We start from the raw sequence: 16,111 nt of genomic DNA, 5'->3' as shown, positions 1-16,111 counted from the left end.
GACCCAGATGACCCTCATGTGCTAAATTAACAAACTTATCTCTGAGGGAAAGAGGAGGGTTTAACCTATCACCCCTGAAAAGCTCACCATCAACAATGTTTAACTCATCACAAACGTTCCAATAAGGTTTGGCAAGAGCTGGGGCAGCAGATTCAGCAGACCATCCATTAACAACAAACTCCATTAAGGGACCTCTGGGGTCATTGCAAACAGCACCAGCTTCCCATTCCCGCTTATTGAGAGCACATTCTCTCACCCAAGACACAGCATGGTCAGAAGGAAAAAAAACATTCTTTTCAGTTGACATTCTGGAGAGAAAATCTGCAGGGATATTTCTAAGACCAGGCAAGTATTCAATTGTAAAGTTATACTCCAAGAGTCCCTCTATCCATCTTTTGATCCTGGGAGTAGTGCTTTCACCATTCCTGCATGCAAACATATGCACAATGGGTTTATGGTCAGTGCGGACCAAAAACGGTAACCCGCACAAATAAAACCTGAAATGGTTGATGGCCCATGAGCAAGCCAACGCCTCGCGTTCAATTACCGAATGGCATTCCTCTGCACCTTTCAATGAACGAGAGGCAAAACCGATGACTTTCTCAGAACCATCAACCATCTGGGACAAGACAGCACCCAATCCTCGCAAACTGGCATCAGTGGTGAGAATCGTGTTCCTTCTAACATCAAAATGTCCAAGGGTAGGCATGCTCACAATTTCACCTTTGACAATCTTGAAAGTAACTTCACAGTCTTCAGACCATTTGAAATCAACTCTCTTTTTAAGTAAAAATCTTAAGGGTTGCACAACAAAGGCAAAATTGTAAATTAATTTTGAGTAAAATTCGCACATACAAAGGAAAGACCTAACTTGATCTTTGTTCATGGGAGCTGGGGCTTGCAAAATTGCTTCAGCAAGGTCAATTTTGGGACTGATGCCTTCACTAGAAATGGAGTGTCCTAAATAGGACACAGAACTGACCCTGAATTTACATTTCTCACTTTTGAGAGTGAACCCACATTGTTGGAGTCTTAATAAAACTTTGAACAGAACTTCGTGATGTTTGACTCTATTGTGTCCGAAATTAAGAATGTCATGAAAGAAAAGAACAGAGTCAATCCCAGATAGAACATCCTTCATGATGCTTTGGAAACACGCAGCAGCGCTTGCTAGCCCAAAAGGCATCCTTACAAACCTATAGGCACCCAATAGTATTATAAATGAAGTAAGTGCTTTAGAGCCTTCATTCAGCATAACCTGATGGTAGGCCGACGACAAATCCATGACGCTGAAGAGACAAGCACCTCCTAATTTGTGAGAGCTTCATAAATGTTAGGAAAAGGTTGCCTGTCGACCCAAATGTAGTTATTAAGACTTCTCAAGTCTACACACATCCGAATCTTTGTGACTTTGTCCTTGGGGCCAAAACTATGGGGGCCAAACACTCTGAGGATTCAAATCTCCTCTATGACACCAAAAGTAAGTAATCTTTCTAGTTCCTCTTTTAATGGTTTAATCATGAGATTAGGAACTTTCTTAACTTCATGTACCACAGGGGTTGCACTATCTTTTAAAATAACCTTGTGTTTAAACCCTTTAAGGAAACCAAGATTTTCATTAAGGACCTCAGGATACTTTTCAGTAATGTCTTGATGATCACTGTGAGGTGTAAGTAACATCACTTGGTTAGGTGCATTAGGATTTAGAATGATTCCAAGATCTCGTTGGTGATGCCAACCTAAAAGATTGTCACCACGTTTAGCAACATAGACCTTGCCAACAGTCTCTCTGTCTTTGAACACGGTGGTTTGAACTGAGATTCCGACAAGGTCAATGTTTTGCCCACCATAAGCCACAGGTTTGATGTCAGGAGGTAAGAGTTCAATATTCTTGAAAGCAGGAGCGGTGTTCCAAAATGTATCACTAATTAAAGTGCAAGGTGAACCTGTATCAGCAAGCACAGGTACTAACACATCCCCAACAGTTATATCATATTTTGGCATGGAAAGACTGTCATTGTCAACACTCTTGACATCGTGAATTGTTTCCTCAAGTGTATCAGTGATACAGTGAATACTTAGCTGTGACAAATCTTCATCATCGGTCATGTTGACTTTTGCATTCTTGCACATGCGGGCATAATGTCCCTTTTTCCCGCAGTTTTTGCAATTGGAAGTCCTGGCAAAACAATTTGGATAGTTTGGTCCATGATTGATGCTTCCACATCTCTGACATTTTGTTTTGCCATCTCTGTTCCAACTTAAAACAAATTTCGGCTTGTCAGTTCAATTGTACCCCTTTTCCACTTTAATGACAGGTTTAGATACAGTGGATATGGCAACCTCTAAATGAGAGTTGTCTGAGTCACCTCTTATGGAGTTGGTGGCAGCATCTGTGCTCATGTTACTGTTACGCATTTCTTTTACCCAGTGGGAAGTATGTTCTATACTTTCTACGATAGTGATTGCTTCTTTGAGGTTGGGGTTCTTGGACAGTAGATTCTCTTGGACTTTGGGATCATTCGTGCATCGCACCATTTGATCACGAATGAGAGAGTCAGATAACTATTCAAATTCACATATCTGAGTCAAAGATTTTAATGCAGCCACATAGCTGCCCACTCTTTTACCCTTAGCTGTAGTGCACATGAAGAATGTATGCCTCTCCATCACAACACTGAGTCGAGGCCCAAAATGTGTTTGTAATTGTAGCACCGTCATTTCATATACATCATTTGGTTCACCTGCTTCTCTGCCTAACGGTATGGGATCAAGACTATCATAGATGTTTCTCCCTTCAATCCCAAGATTATGGAGTAACACAGCTTTTTTCCTGGCAGCAGAGAATCTGTCACTACCAATGGCAATAAGATAGGAGTCAAAAAGAGGTGTCCATTTTTTCCAAGGTAGAATTGGTTCACCCCGTTCACATAAAAACTGAGGTGGCTGGCTCATGCCACCAGATGTTGACATCCTGAAAGGATAAGTAAAGCAACAAACCAACAAAACAGGCTAATATAATAACATAAAACAATAATTTAAAATAACAAGCTAAAATAATAAGCTAAACTAATACCTCAGAAGCTTCTTTGTTTCTTCTATATTATATTATTATTATATCATTATTATTTGTTTGTAAAAGATGAAAAATAACCATAAATACAATAAGAAACTAAAATAATTAACTTAACTGAGTTGGAAATCCTTTAGTTTCTCAGCGTGATATAACAGCTGTCTTCATTGTCAAAAGAAAACAGAATTTGTATATCTGGTAGTGTCTTCCTGTAATCTGAGCACTGGGAACCGACACCTGTCTAGTTGTCTTAAAAAAAAACAGAGTCTGTGCAGCTGGCAGTGTCTTTCAGAAATTACATCACACTAAGACTGCCTGTGCGCACACTGGGGAAAATACGGAGACAATATGCAGAGAATTCCAAAGTTGCCGGTCCAGTCTTTGTTGTGGCGTCTGCACGTCACAAGGTAGAGGCTGTCTGTGCACACACTTGGGCAATACGGAAACAATGTGCAGCGTCACGCAATGGAAAGGGAATTCCAAAGTTGCCGGTCCAGTCTTTGTTGTGACATCTGCGAGTCACAGGTACACGAGCTGAGCTGAAATTCGTCACAATGCGTCACAAGGCGTCACTAGCTGAGGTTCGTTACATGCGGTTCAGTGAGACGCAGAGCTTCTAAGCAGCAAAGAGATATTGAAGTAAGTTGTTAATTTTTAAACCTCTGGATCGAGTGCAAACGTCCGGCCCATGCGTTGCTACAGTTCAGAGAGAGTCTAGAAAACACAAATAATGACAGCACCAACTCTCAAAAAATCCTTAATTGTGCCACAATTGTCAGAATAAATTTCACTCTGGTATAAGCGCTCAGATAAACAAAAGGGAAAAGATAGACCAACCTTCCAAGCGTAATCCAAATAAGAGCTTGAGAGGGTGACGAAATTTCACACGGGTTCTTCGGTGAGTGTAAATCTTCCACATCGTCGCCAGTAATATAATGAAGAGACTTCCATGTAACTTCTTAAAGTGTTTATTCTTACACCCAACAGACAGTCAGACCGATGTTACAGCTGCAACTGATCTACTCAGATCAGAGCGTTCCGGTCTGACATGGTAACATTCTTTGAAAGAGAACACTCAATGAAAAGGGAAAGTTACAACAATTTGCTGGGCTCTATAAACGTTTGATTGATTCATTGATTTAAAAGGAGAGGCTCTAAAAGTCCTCTGTCTGTAACCAGGACTGGGAGCTAAGGTCTGCCATTATTCCTGCTGGGTGAGTGGACTTTCCTCAGGGAGCCTAAGACCACCTGCCCTTGGAGTACCAGTGCCTGCCTGCTTGTCAAGACCAAAGTGCCCTGTGAGGAAGAGGAGAGTGCTTGGTGTGATCGAGGTCCAGGTGATCCTGGCAAATGGATCATTGTAGCGAGGTGTGATGAGACGGCTGCTGCATCAGTCGGGTCGTTGCCCATGTGCAGATTCAAGTCAGCGACCACGAAAGCAAGATGGGCCAGCAGTAAAGTTAGCCATGGTTGCACAAATTGGGCTCTGGCCTGTGTATACAGTAAAGTATTTGACATTGTCTGCCAGTGGGGTCCAACATAAAAATTGCATGACCTCTGTGCAGATCGCCAATAGCCCATATGTGGAGTCATGTCGGCAAACTCGTATGCCAGAATGGCCACTTTGAAGAGAAAATTACTTCCATGCAGATTGGGCCTTTGCCTGTGTGTAAAGTAAGGCCGATGACCCTGTATGCCATAGGGGTCAGCGGAACTTAACATCTCAGCAGTCGCTGCGGCCCTCCACGATGTCTGAGGGTGAAACACTTCCAGGAGGCTTCAGTAGTGCAACCCCTGCAGGAGCATATAAAACAGTTTGCAGGGCTGGAAGGCACTGAGTAAGCGTATTCTGCCGCTTACCACTTCGGGCACTGGAATACTTTTGACTTTGGAAAAGTCGTATTGGGACTCCTCAAACTTGGCTACTAGTGGAGCTTAAACTTAATGGCGCCTATGTCACCTGAATGGGGGTTTACTACTACCATTAGTGAGAAGTAAGGTTGACTCAAGAACCTGTCCACAGAACAGAAGAGCCCTAACATCAGGGGGATGTGTGCATTGTTAATGTATGCTGTATTTTACTTTGTTTTTGAATATAAATACTCTTTGTTTCATAAAAGCTATTATTTAACTGGACAATCATTTAATGATGCTGTGAATGTATTTTAAATTGTGAGCCTGTGTTTACCCCCCACATCTGTCTCACCTCAAGAAGCCTTGGACTGCTCAACCAAGTGGTGAAGGGGTAGTTGGCCCAGTTGCTCAGGACACATAGAAAGTTGGCCCCCAGAACATCATGAGTTAAAGGTGTCAACCCCCACGGTTTTGCCCAGTACCTACTGCTTCCCCTGTGACCCTCTGAGTGAGGTTCTGACAGTTACTCGTCTAAATAATATGTAACTCAGCGAAACTATCTCCTAAATGCATTTTAAGTGAGAAGATACTTTGGATATTGTAGGTAGGGGGTGCAAAATTAGCATAGATTTTTTTGTGTAATTACATGAATTTATCACAAAGTTACTCATCGTGCGAAATGCAAATTAATCACTATACACTATTTATTAGCACGAAATCCATCCCAGTGTCAATTTTTGCCACAAAACACTGCGAACAACAACCACTCTAATTCTATTGTTCTTGTGTTTATTGTGGGTTTGCAGTAAACTTTTCCTGCGAATGGAGCATAAGAACACAAAGTGACGTAATAGTGTAATTTCACTTATTTTGTGTAACAAGAATAAAGAGAAATTAATGAAATTTTGCAAATTATGTCGGTGTATTTTAAATTTTGCCCAGGCCTAACTGTAGGGTTATTGCTGTTATTTAGTTATCAGAGCTAGGGAGCTAAGGGGCATATTATCAAGCCAAGCGATAAAATTATCGCCGCTTTAGCGGCAGAAAACTGCCGCTAAAACAGCGATAATGGGCTTGATAATATGCTCTATGGAATTCCAATTGAAGCCCATGTTAGATGCGAAGGACATCTAACATGGGCTTCAATTGGAATTCCATAGAGCATATTATCAAGCCCATTATCGCCGTTTTAGCAGCAGTTTTCTGCCGCTAAAGCGACGATAATTTTATCGCCTGGCTTGATAATATGCCCCTAAGGGGCATATTAACAATGAGGCGCTAACAAATTATCGGCGCTTTTGCGGGCGTTTTCGGCCGAAAAGCGGCGATAATTTTATCGCCTTATCAGCAAAGACACGCTATCGCGTGTTTTGCTGATTTTGCTCCCGTTTCCAGCACGCCTAACTTTGCATCGCTAATGAGATGCAAAGTAGGCGTGTCTGTTGAAACAACATGGGTAAATATCACGAAGTCATCTTTGCGATATTTACAATGCGGTGAAGCAATTATTTAAATCGCTAAGTATGCCTTAATGCAGGAATTTAACGTCTGTTAAATTCCTGACTAAGGCCTACTTAACATGGGGGGTGGATTGTGTGGCTAAGACCACAGGCCCCTATTATCAAGGGTATCGCCGTTTTCCATGGAACATCGCTGGAAAACCAGCGATGTTCCATGGAAAACATCGCTATTGCTAGGATAATTATCGCCATCGCGCTGAGCGTTGTTAATACAGCGCTAGCATGGCGATAATTATCTGCAATAGCCGGCATTAAACATTTTAACGCTAAGAGCGGCCAGCGATGATTATCGCTGGCCGTTGATGATATGCCCCCTAAGTGCGAAATCTCTGAGTTCCCATCTTCTAAATTCCCATCTACCACTACTAACGTGTTCAAGATATCCTAATTTTACCAAGTCTTTTCTTTTCATTGAATAGCACTGACGTTGGTCTGATGAACTCTGAAGAAATGCATCTGAAGAATCCTTTAACGTTCATCTTTTAAAATACAAGAGTTAGGAATCAATGTGTAACACAGGAGGGCTTTAAGATGAAGCAGCGAAATGAATGGCGGTAAGTTCAAGGTTTATCGTCCACTCATCTTCATATTTCTAGTGTTAGCCTTTCCTTCCTTTCGAGATTTGATGGTAATTAGTTTGACCTTATGGAGACTGCTGAGAAATTCTGTTTTAGCAAATCCCTTTCCATTTGTCCACATAACTGCATGCTTGTGTTGCTGGAATGGACTAATGATGCAAAGATCAGTAGGGAAATGCATACATTCAGCTAGATTTACACCCTGATGGAAGGTTTTGATTGTGGACATTCCATCAGGGACTTTGTTCTCACACCAATGCAGAGGAAGATGGTGTGCCATTTACAGAGTGTAGACTGTTTTCAGAGTGTAGCTGCATCGGCCATAGGTGCTTCGGGGGAAAACCTCTGGAAGAAATTCCATAAATACCAGCCCCCACGGGTTGACTTTCTGCCACCTCGCATAGGCAAAGGAAATGCCCCCATGTTTGATCTCTCTAACTTAGTGGGGGTGTGAGCAAAACAAAAATGTATAGGCACTCACTGCTTAATTTTCAATCAAACTCTGCCACCATTTCCATGGTTTAAATTCGACAGGTTAATTAATTAAAAAAATAATGCCACAATTATTTCCAGGTAATCTTTATCCAGAGTCAGACTCTTCCTCATCAATATCAGAAAGGCTCTTTATTCGTTTCCTTTGCCCTGAGCTATATGGGTGGGAAAACCTCAGTGTCTATGATCAGAGGCTATATTCAGTCAGTGAAGACATCAGCTTATACTGGTTCTGGGGACTCACTTCCATTTTCTTTTCAGAAGTGTTTACTATTGAGATTGCAGCTGCCAGCTAAGTGTAAATGAGTGATCAGATTCAACATTTACAAGGCTTCTACTTGATATTCTAACATACCTTTTTTCAGATTATACTTGGATGTGTCTGCCACTTCATTTAGGGCGTCTGGGCTTACTGTGGCTACCGCTTCATCTGCTTGGACATGTAATCCTCTTCAGTATTGTAGAGTAAGATATTGCTTTCTGACTTTCTTGTGTTTGTCTTTGTCTTTCAAGACACTGTCTGTTTGCCACATTCTGATTGGTCATAACTTTTATGAGAAGAGTGGAAGATTGTGTAATATCTGAATTATTTACCAATAATCCGCTTTAAGTTGATTCCAACTCTTCTTTGTCATAGTCTTTGACCCTTTATACCATTCCAATGTTGAGTGGGTGTCAAGGAAGTGTTTTTAAGACTTGCTATTTTTAAAAGTTATGTTATGGAATGGCCATTTCATTTGTGATCTTTAAGGAGAGAGGAGTTCACGATATTTAAATGTATCTCCTTCCGAATGTATCTGTGTGGATGATTAAATGTCTCTTGAGCACAATTTATGAAAAGGAGTTCACAGGGATGGGGATGGGTTGATTGGAGAAAAATCGCCCTGGATTGAGTGGCTGTGGCTAATGTCTGGTGAAGCTAACTCCAGTACTTTGCAAAGCCAAAAGAGTCTAGGAGGACAGCGTCTCCTTCCATGAGGAGCGCTTTATAAGGAGTTTATACCACCGGAGGTGAGGATTTTGGATCAGTCCTCTTTGGCTAAATGTCCATTTCAGCTCTTCTCTAAATCAACCTAGTGATGTTTACATTAGCGTATCAACAGCTTACCCAACTTCTATAAGTGACTGTCATGTTACAAGTCATAAGAAATGGTCATGACTTCCATAAAAATAATTCAACACTTTAAAACATTGACTGTTATGATACAGGCCCTCCTCAAAACTAATTTAATACATTTTAAATGAGAGCCTTCTCCTTGGCTGGAGAAGGGTTTTGGATCAGACCCTTCTCACTGAGACCTCCACACCAGGAAGTACTTATTCTCTATAATAGGTTATTAATCAAAGGAAAGGCAGTAGTAACCACATGAGTACTGACCTGGTGCTGCTGAAATAAATGAAACCTTTTAATCACTGTTTAGTGCTTGTGGTCCTGTTCACACAGGCCATCATGCTCTCCTTTTTTATGTATCCCCATTTAGATGTGATTGACTGGTCACTCAGTGAGAACCTTCCACATATTTACCAATGGACATATTTTCAAAAATGTGTCTATCAAAAAATAAATTAACAGAGATATGCACACAGAGTATTCAATGCCAATAAATTTGCAAATAATGTGCAACATTATGACAGTGTCTAAGCATCAATTATTTGTAATGTAATGTGATTTATGTTGATCATTGTGGGACAAAGATGCATCTTACATACCCACTGTGATGTTGTATGTCTGCATGTCACTGCATTGGAAATATAAATCAATATCAGGAGCAGATGGGGAAAACTAAGCACCCCTATTTTCCAGTTTTACTGTCTACTCTTGATTGAGTCTGCGTGCTTCATCTGCATGTTGCATGCACCGCCCTGGTTTCTGTTATGTTTGAATTGTTTCTTTTGGTTCTCTACTACTAGAAATTGGGTTGGAACCACAATCACAGTCCTGTGCTCACCCTCTGGTAGCTTGGCACAGAGCAGTCAGACCTAACTTACGAGCCAAGTGTCTATTTGGGATATATGGTAGCGCTGGATTGGGAAAAAGTCAAAAGTTTAGACCGACAGTGATCGAGTGTGGGTCGGATACGGGGACTCACGCTGAACAAAATTACCTTGATCTGGACTGCGTCGTCATCAACGAAGATGTGAGATACAGTCAAAGTGATGCATCGGTGTCAAGCCATGCAGGGGATGAGATGCATCGATTTTCTCCACAGAACGGCAGCGATGCGCCAGTTCCCAGTGTGATGCGCTGGTTCCAAATGCAATGGGCTGCTACTGCTCCTGCAGGAGAGGATGTGTCGGTTCAGTGGGTGATGCACTGGTTCCGAAGGTGATGCGCCGGATCCGCTTTCCACAATGACAAGGATGCGCTGGTTCCGATCTACGCAACAGTAAAGATGTGCAAGTTCTGTACCATACAAAGGTGAAGATGAGCCAGTTCTAATGAGGATGCATGTGTTGGCTTGAAGAAGCACCTTAGGCCTCACTTCCATGGGCCCAGGGCTGGGTGGAACCACTTGGCAGGACAGACTCACAGATGGCAGAGTCCAGGTGCAGATGCAGGTGAGATGGAAGTCTTTTATTTCCCTTAGACTTCAATCAGGAAGTAATCCAGTAAGCCTTAGAGTCGCTTTGGCTTCAAGTTATGCAGGTCCAATCCTTTTCCCCAAGGCAGGAGAACAGCAAGCAAGAGGGCAACACAGCAAGGCAGGAGTCCAGAAAAGCAGCAGTCCAGCAAAGTGGCAGTCATTTCTGCAGCACAGCAGTACTTTCTACCTAGTACAGTGGTCACAGGTCCAGAAGTGTACTGAAGTGGTGGTGTCAGAGGTCTAGTACTTATACCTTGTACCTTTGAAGTAAGGGAGACTTCAAAGAAAGGTCTTTGAAGTGCACAGAGGTATTCCCTTCCTGCCCTGGCTCTAGACTCCCTACAGGAGGATATGCAGCCCTTTGTGTGGGGACAGGACACACAGACTATTCAGGTGTAAGCGTGAGGCTATGTCCAGCTACTCCCTCTCATCCTGCCCAGGATGAACCATCAAGATGTAAATCACCCATCAGTCACACCTAAGCTCCCTTTGTGTGTGTCTGTCTAGAGGGAATGCACAAAGTGTAGTTGTGCCCACCCAAGATGTATATTCCGAGACAGGCAGCAGGCACAGAATGGCTAAAGCAACAAAATGCTATCTTTCTAAAAGTGGCATTTTCCGAACTGCATTCCAAAAGCCGACTTCACCTTAAATTGTGATTTTAAGTTGTGAGTCCAGAGACACCAAACTTGAAAAGTCTATCCCTTCACAATTAGAAATAACACTTAAAAGATGTAATAAGATGGTCCCCATGTTAGCCTATGGGAGGGATAGGGCTTGCAGTAGTGAAAAACAAATTTAGGATGTTCTTACTACTAGGGCATGTAAAACCTGAAAGTACATGTCCTGACTTTTAAGCACATTGCACCATGCCCTTTAGGTTGTCCTGGGCCTACCTTAGGTGACATATGTATAAAAAGGGGAGGTTTGGGTCTGACAAGCGGTTTATCTTGCCAGGTCAAAGTTGCAGTGTTAACCGCTGTTAGAAATGGGATTTCTGGTTGGCTAGGGCATGCGCCTAATCCAAGCAGAAACCACCACTCTAGTCAGGGCAAGGGAGATACACGCTGAAGATAACCCCTGCTCACCCCCTTGATAGCTTGGCACGAGCAGTCAGTATCTCAGAGGCAATGTGTAAAGCGTTTGCACAACACACTCACACAGCAGCAACACACTAGGCACACTACAAAAGAGACTCCACACAAGGTTATATCAAAAATAGACTTTGTATTATCATAATCACATTAGAAACATAATCACACATATACTCTGCGCCAACTGGCACTAGGCAATATTCACAGGGGACTATATACATGACAGGGCCAATCGGGCCACTGTCAGAACCATCTGCACAAGTAGTAATAATAAATGCAACCAGTAACTACTGGTACAATAATGACCTCAGCATTATCACCTGTAACATATATACATTATGTCTGCATCAACACCTGGTGCATAAATCACATTAGGCCTAAACCACGTTATGAAACCACATTAGGCATCAGCAACACAACATGACACCGTATAGCATTAGGCATCACAGTAGCATAAGGCATATTCATCAGCATAACCACATTATGCGATCCCTGTAGGCATAAACACATTATGCAATATTCACATTTAGGTGTGCCCCGTAGTAACACTCCCCAGGTGCCTACATCACCTTCACGTAGGGCCTTGCGCCCTCCTGGCACTCACAGGTACCCATAATGGCCCCCAGGCCAACTGGCCTGTCTCTGGGGCCCAGTGCCCTATGTCCAAAAATGTAAGGGCTCTACTGTAGGGCCTTTCACTGGCCCTCTGGCTGCCAATGCAGCAAGAACCACTGTGCGCAATGCGCTGGGGGCTGAGGGGTGCTTCTCATCCCTTCCTTATCAGGGAAACAATAATTGCCCCCATGTTGCAGCTGCCCACGCTCTCGCGGTGCAGCTGGGAAAGGCAAAATGAGCACTGGCACCGACTGTGTAAAGTAGAGCCCCACTGGGACTCCTAAACAAAGTGCCCCTCTCGTGGCAGCTGCCTGCAATCAGCGGGGCAGCTGTGAAGATGAAGTTTCCAGCACCACAATGCCCAATGCGAGCCCCACTCACTGGGGCTCTTTGTGGACTCCTACGTCCTTCTCCTCCAGCGTCCTTCTCCTCCAGCTGGTGGCAGGCACCCCAATATGCTCTGCAGGCCCTGCTCACTGGATCTCTCTGCCCTGGTCTCCCTACAGGGACCGTCAATCCCCATGGACTCGCCTCTTCCTCCTCGAGATGGGGGTGGCGGAAATGGAGCCCACAAGGCTCCGAAGCTTCTGACAACCCTTGGGGCTCCCACCGGCACACGGGGCCCCACCTTCCTCCAGACAAGGTCTCGCTTCTAACAGGATCAGCCGCAGGTGGGGCTCTCCTTGACATTGGGTGCCTCAGCGACAACCAGGCAAGACGCCTGACTTGCAGTGTCTTCTCTGCCAGTTCAGCGATTCATCAGTGCGACGGCATTGCGGGGTGGGCTCCCCTTCCAATGTGCACACAAATACGGGGTGGGCTCCTGCCAAATAAGTGGGATAAATGCGGGGTAGGCTCCCGCTTGATTCCTTTCGGTTCATGGGAACTCAGGCCATGCCTCCAACCAGGCACAGCTGCCTGGCTTCCTTCGCCGACCGCGCTTCTCCGGGTCACTGCTCGTGAAGTGGCGGCCCCTTAGCAGGTCACAAAATGCGGCGGAATATGCACAAATGCAAAGTGGACTGCCACTACTCCTGGCATCCAAATTGCAGGGTAGGCTCCCACTTTCAGCATTGCAAAGTCAATTCCCCAGAGTCCTCAGGGGCAGAAGACTGGGCCCAGGCAGGCCAGCTCACAGGACCCTCCAGCAGGGAAGCAGTCCCTAATGGCTTTTCCTCCTGGGGCCCAGCAGCAGCAAGTTCCCCATGTCGTCAGGAAGCACAAAAGCACACTCTTTCATGGGGTCACAGCCCCAATATTTATTCACCCTTTTCCTTTGTCTGCCCTTGGCACAGGGCTTGCGGGAACCAGCCTGAGCTGGTTCTTGTGGGTTTTGGAGCACTCTGTTTACAGGGCTCCTCTTTCCTATTGTCAGGTGGGGGCTGGTCATCAGACACACCACAGGAGGGCGGAGCCAGCATTCACCCAGGCAGGCACAGACCTATTCAGGGCCAAGGGACTACTTCTCCCACTACTCCAAATGCAGATCCCCTATTCAGCCTAGCGCTGACTCGCCCTGCCCTCCTTGGAGCCACACACATGTCACCAGCCCCTGTCACTTCCAAAGCCAGACATGCAATCCACATCAGGCAGGCAGACACATAGCACACAGAAATGCCAACTTCTAGAAGTGGCATTCCTAAATTAGTGATAACAAATCTGCGCAAACCATTGCGCAGCATATAATATTACTATTCCAACCATACCAGACTTGACCACGCTTCACCTCTCATATCAGGAATTACCACTGAAACACTTATCAGGGAATCCCCAATGCATTCCTAGGGGAGGGCAGCCTCACAGCAGTGAGAAACCAAAATGGCTGTTTGTCACTACCAGGACATGTCACACACGTAAGCTACATGTCCTACCTTTTACCTACAATGCACCCTGCCCATAGGGATAGCTAGGGCCTAACTTAAGGGTGACTGACATGCAGTAAAAGGTTGGTCACAAACATGGCACACACTTTAGGTGTCACGTCACAGTGGCAGTAACACTGCGCACACAGGCCCTGCAATGGCAGAGGCCTGAGACAGGTTTGAAAGGCTACTTTAGTGGGTGGTGCAATCAGCGCTGCAAGCCCAGTAGTAGCATTAAATTTACCAGCCCCGGGTATATGGCTTTACAAGGGACTTACAGGTAAATTAAATATGCCAAACAGGTGTAGACCAATCTTACCATGTTTACAACAGAGAGCACATGTACAGTACACTGAACAGCAGTGCTAAAGTTCCCAGAGTCCTAAAACCAACAACACTATGTAAGAAAAAAGGCTAGGAGGAAAGCAAAAAGTTCAGAGATGACCCTGCAAAAAGGGCCAAGTCCAACAACTGCACACACAGGCTGTGCAAAGGCAGGCCTGTGTCATGGTTATAGGGCAACCTAAGTGGGTGGCACAAGCAATGGTGCAGTCCCACAGGTAGTATTTTATTTATAGGCCATGGGCACATGTAGTGCACTTTACTAGGGACTAATAAATATTTAAATATGCCAATTGGGTATGACTCAATGTTAGAATATTTAGAGGAGAGAGCACAAGCACCATAGTACTGGTTAGCAGTGGTAAAGTACTAAGAGTTCTAAGGCCAGCAGAAACGAAGTCAGCAAAAAGTAGGAAGAAGGTAAAACATTTGGGTGTGACCCTGAGGAGAGGGCCATTTTCCAACAGCCACCTTTTTTTATGTTCCATGTATTTATTATTCTGTCTGAAGCTGGGAAGTGTTTTCTTTTTATTTGTTTTAATGTTGGTGACATTTGTATTAAAAGCAGATTCCGCTAAATTATAATTATAATTTTCAGTGTCCATGGCCCAACACATCTTTTCAATGCTTCCATTTGTTTATTTAATTATTTTATTTGGTAGTTCAACTTTGGCTTGCCCTCTTTTTTCATTCCCAATCTGACTTGTAGTGATTGGCACTACAAGCTTATCCATAAACCATCAATGAACTAGCAGTCATTTCCTACCTTCAGAATAAAAAATACCTAACATTCTCTTTCTGTTCCTGCACTAAATAATCTCACAAAATAGAAGCCCCATTATTGACAACATGACTTTGTTCAATAAAATGTCAGCCTTTTGCAGCAAAACACAAATACTTGATGTTATTGAGTCAAAGGTCTAATGTGTATCACTGAAACTTGGCACTGACAATTCTTTGTTGTGGTAGGTCTGACTTCCATAAGCACACAAAACGGAGAGTTATAGAGCCATCATTGTAGGCAAAAATGATTATGATCATCGGTTCCTATTATTTTAGCTCCCATCCCCTCCAAATTGTATTATTGCATTATTACTGTGTATCACCCACCCAAAACAGGACCTGCCTTAGTGGATTTGCTGCTGGATCTTGTGGTCCACACAGCCCCCCGATTTCACCTAGTACTGTTGCTTGATAACTTTAATGTCTAGATAAACCTTCTCTTTTAACTTGGATCTCAGCCCTTCATTCTATACACATGGCATGGTGTTATATCTAAGGTTTTCATAGCATGCTTCTTCCCTGTTTCTCTACCTCTGCTGCTCAGCCAGTGTGAATGTGTTGGGTGGAATGTTGGTGTGGATGGTGTTGTCATTGGAATGTGTGGATTGCTGTGAGGTGGAGTGTCAGTTAGATCCTGGGCTGATCAGCAGGGAGGCTGCTCCTGGTAGGGCTATTTCCGACTTTACTGGAAAACCTACTTAACATCTAAGAACAAAACAAAATATTTATCTTTAATCTTACTATGCCTACTGGAACTCCTTCATACAATATAACACATGGCCAGCTATTTTGTAAATTATTTTAAACTGCCAGATCCCCAGATCATGGAGAACTTCTTCAGTTTCAAAAACAGCACAGTTATTCAATCAGGAGACTGATATTTCTCTCCTGCTTCACTTTCTGATAATCATGATAGAGGTTTCAATGGTCTAACCTTCTGTGCTACTCATACGATGGACAACCGTGCCCCTTTGAGAGCTATAGCCAAGTTATTGTGATGGTAAATTAAACACAAGTGAGTTTGCGACTGACAAAGCTCAAATGTGTCAATTACAGCATGAATATCACTGCACCTATGATCTCACTGACGGCCATGGATACTGCTGACACTTCAAAATCTGTATCTGTCTGAGTACGCCTACTAAGTATAAATACTTTGTTTCCCCTTTTCTCTGCAGTCAACAATATCAGGCCTGGTATTGAGTCAGATTCTTGAACCCCTTCACCTGTCGCCGTGTGACTTGGTAGAGACAATTCCCACTTTTTTCCCAATTTGAGCTTCTTTGATTATCTGTTTGCTTCAGGTTGACATT

This window comes from Triturus cristatus, chromosome 3_1 (assembly GCF_964204655.1).
Source record: "Triturus cristatus chromosome 3_1, aTriCri1.1, whole genome shotgun sequence".
In the NCBI taxonomy this organism is placed as follows: domain Eukaryota; kingdom Metazoa; phylum Chordata; class Amphibia; order Caudata; family Salamandridae; genus Triturus; species Triturus cristatus.
Note: the sequence above shows the minus strand (reverse complement) of the source record.